A 4,026-nucleotide genomic window follows, 5' to 3' on the forward strand; every position below is an offset into this window, starting at 1 on the left:
TACATACCTCTTTGATAGTGCTTGTCTTCATGAAGCTTGAGTGCTTAGTGCCTCAAGTGTGACACCTCAAATGGTTCACACAACACCAAATACACTAGGAATAACTTGAGAGAAACTAGAACACTTCATGAAATCGGTTAGCCCTCTCTAGAATAATCTAGTGACCGATTTTTGGGAAGAATAATATCTTTATATAGTGTTACAATTAGGGTAAACCCTAATTTTCATGACTTTCCATTTCCTTGGATCCATGGGTTCAAATACACCATGGAGCATCCATGGAGCATCATATGGGTTTTGGCCCAACTAGATAATCCATGGAGCATTAGCCCACTATATAAGTATGGATGATTTACACAATCAACCCATATATTTAATTAGTCTTCTTTTGATCACTTAATTAATCCTAGATTAATTCTTGATCAATACTAATTAAATAATCTTATTATTCTTATTATTAATATACTAGAACTTATAATATATTAATAACCATAAGTGTCTTATTTCTCTCATTATAGTCTACCCAAGTGCATGATGCCATGCAACCCAAATGGACCATGTCGGGTCGGGTCAAGTCTTACCAATTATAGTTATGGACTTAGACATTAATCCAACAGTCTCCCACTTGGATAAGTCTAAAACTATTATTGCGTATGACTTCAGGAACCAACTGGCAATCGTAGCTCTCAAAAGCTTCTGTCGAACTCTGACCTTGTAGATGAACTCTGATCTTTGTCAACGACTTGTCCATTTAGATAAGGGATCATATATTCCTCCATTCTAGATATCATATGGACTGAGACATGGATTATAATCATTCTCTCTGTCCATTAGTTGTTTCCCGATTTCCGATTTATGACGAATGACTAATTGAACAAATCAAATCAGTCCTGGCCCGGCCGAGCACTTCCATTTGTCATCATCAAATCATCGAGGGGCCCACAGATATCGCTTTCATCCCGAAGGTAAAAGGAATGGATAAACTTCGACTCATATGGCTTGTTCTACTACTTGTTGAATCATACACAAAGACACGTTTTATAGCACCGAGTTACCAAATGCAGTTTCGTGCAATCAATGTACAACCAACTCATAGTAACAACTCATATCTCTAGGTTTGAAGAATATAAGATATTATCGTCTCATGATCACTCGTGATAAAATCCATGAAGTAATTCCAATGAGCGCGGGTTGAATCCAATACTCAGAACTTATGAGCACTCATGAGTGTTGTAGCCCTTTGTCCAACATCTTAGACCTCTACAAGCCAACCCATGACAGTCTTAATTCATATCTACTTCCAACATATGACCGACTGTGGATGGTTTGAATAACTTAGTCATTCCGGAAGAATAACCTAGTTTATTCGGGAAGTCAAAACATGCAAAGTGAAACACAATAATAATTGAATCCAATATGGTCTCAGAACTTATGAATATAAATAAAACTCCTTTTATTTATCACCATATGATTACACATTATTCATTGTATATTGTTTCAGCTATCAACATTATTCTTGAATTTAAAACAATAGTTGTCCCATGCTCCAAGCACGCACACTATGTTTTCTAAACAATAGTCATGCCATACACCAAGTATGCATACTATGTTTGTCTATGATCTTTACCTTGTGAACTAGATCAATTGAACATAACTTCAATGATTCTCTTTTCACACTCCCAAATCCTTACTGTAAATGCAAGAATTCCAAATTCATGGCATTTACTGAAATCTGTTAGATTCTAAACTTATATGCATTGATCCTCTTGTAATGATTATGCACAAAGTTAGAAAGACCTGGCAAAAATCATTACAGAGTATTCCAAAGGAGATCAAATCCTTGGAAACATCCTTCTTGCATTAAGTTTCCTTAATCTTACACAGATTGAAAATTCTAACTTTGAAACATTTCCAGATTCCATTTTGACTATCACTTCTGAACAAGAGTTGCCTCCTTACAGATTATGTCAATATAGTCCTTCCAGAATTATCACTATACTTCCAATTGTCCTTGAGAAACCAGTCTTTGGTAAACCTTAGATTGTCCTCGACAATTGTTTAATCCTTTTTAGTCATATCCAGTTCTAAACCTTTTCCATTCTTAATGCCCTAGACATTTGGAAAATTTTAGAAAGGATGAATATAGCACATGTAATCGATCCTATATCCGAAGCATATGGGACACGATTCATGATGTCTCACATAAAGACTAAACCAGTCTTTTGCTATAACATTTCCATTTCTATTTGCCAAGTTCTCATAATTCAGATTATGAAAAGGGATGTCGTAATCATAATCGAATTTAAGAACGCAAATAATGGACCCATATACAAAATTTCCTTATGTTGAGCCATTCCAACATGAAATTCATATATATCCTTGACTAAATGATTAAAACCTCACGATCTAAGCTTATAGATTTGAGATGAAGTATAATTTCCTCTCCCTTAATTATAGCAAAACAACTTTTCCCAATTGAAACATTTTGTTTTCTATAATTAACATTGCTAACTTGCAATATTTATCATAATTATCATGTTCCCACTAACATGATGATTATTAGCATAACACTTATGCTCCCACTAGCTTTGACATATACTCAGAAAGCTCGACTTCTAGAAATCAATACTTTATTGACTTTCTTACCAAAGTTCAGATTTCTGATACTAGATTGTTTTGATAAAACTTTATCAAAAACATACACCTTCCTTAGATAGCTTATGGGCGTGTCAAAACAATTTTAAGAGCTATGAAAAGGGATGCCGTAATCATAGTCTTGATTGTTTTGACCTTTGCCATTTCTCACAAGTCCAAGTTAGTGTGCCGGTAAACCACACACGCTCCACTAACGACTTTGAGATCACAATTGCTATCTAGCTAAAATCTACTTAGTGGAAGTGTTTCCTCACCATCATTTTCATGAATCAGAGAGAAACCTTATGACACTTAGATTTAATGGTGTATGTGTTCTTATCCATGTGAATTGTCAAAACCATAGTCACAAGACAAGGATAATGACAAATCCAAACTCATATGGACTGAACTCAATCTTAATTTCTTGCCACCTGGCAGCTCAAGGGCCTACCATTGCTTCCAAGTTGTTGTGCAACACATTGAGAACTCTAAGAACTCATATGCAAAGCCAACTTTAACTAGAATGGGCACAGAATATGTCAACACGATAGGTTATAGACCTTAAGTCGTGTGCTAGTGAAGAACTTTTAGGTTTTATTCTTGATTAGTTCTTAAGACTTTCAAGACGTTTAAGACTCCCACTGTCCTCTTGACCTATAAGACTTCCTTGTCAAACATCCAAGAGATAGTGTGGATTCTAATCAAGACAAACACTTCACACAATTGGCCTTAGTTGGTCTTTGTTTTATTCAAAACATCACAACTTACCAATTACAAATGTACAAGAGTAGAAAACTTTTACTCTTACATTTGTCAAGTGTTTTAAACCTTCTTTAAGACATGTCACTCAAATTACAATCTTGGAGTACGACTCTAAGACTTGTATTGGAACGAAGTATGACTCATCTTCTTGATTTAACCATTTCAACAATTCAAGATCCCTTCTTCTTAGTCATAAGAATGCACTATGACTTCCTTAGAGAACTAATTTTGATATGGTTTCTTAATCATTAAGATGATCACAAAGCTGATACTAAAGTACTCTCCCATCTTTTCAGATTTGAGAAACTTTTATCCTTCTGCCTAATTTGATTCTTCTTATTCGCTCTGCCTTACATTGGAACCTTTTCCAATGTCTTAGAGTTACACATAAGCTTGTAAGTATAATCATATTTACTGAGCTTTAGTAAACTATGACGAATAGCCTTACATCTTTTGTGGTGGACTTAATCAGTGCACATGACTATGTACTCGATCCCTTAGTCCATTACTTGACTCACACATCCATGTGAAAAAGTAATTAGTCTTAATTTTTCCAATACTTGAAAGTTCTCATTCATCATGCTATAGAATTTGCATGATTCCAAGTCCCGGTCCAATTGAGACTTTGGA

Source organism: Lactuca saligna, chromosome 6 (assembly GCF_052625555.1).
Source record: "Lactuca saligna cultivar CGN05327 chromosome 6, ASM5262555v1, whole genome shotgun sequence".
Lineage (NCBI taxonomy): Eukaryota > Viridiplantae > Streptophyta > Magnoliopsida > Asterales > Asteraceae > Lactuca > Lactuca saligna.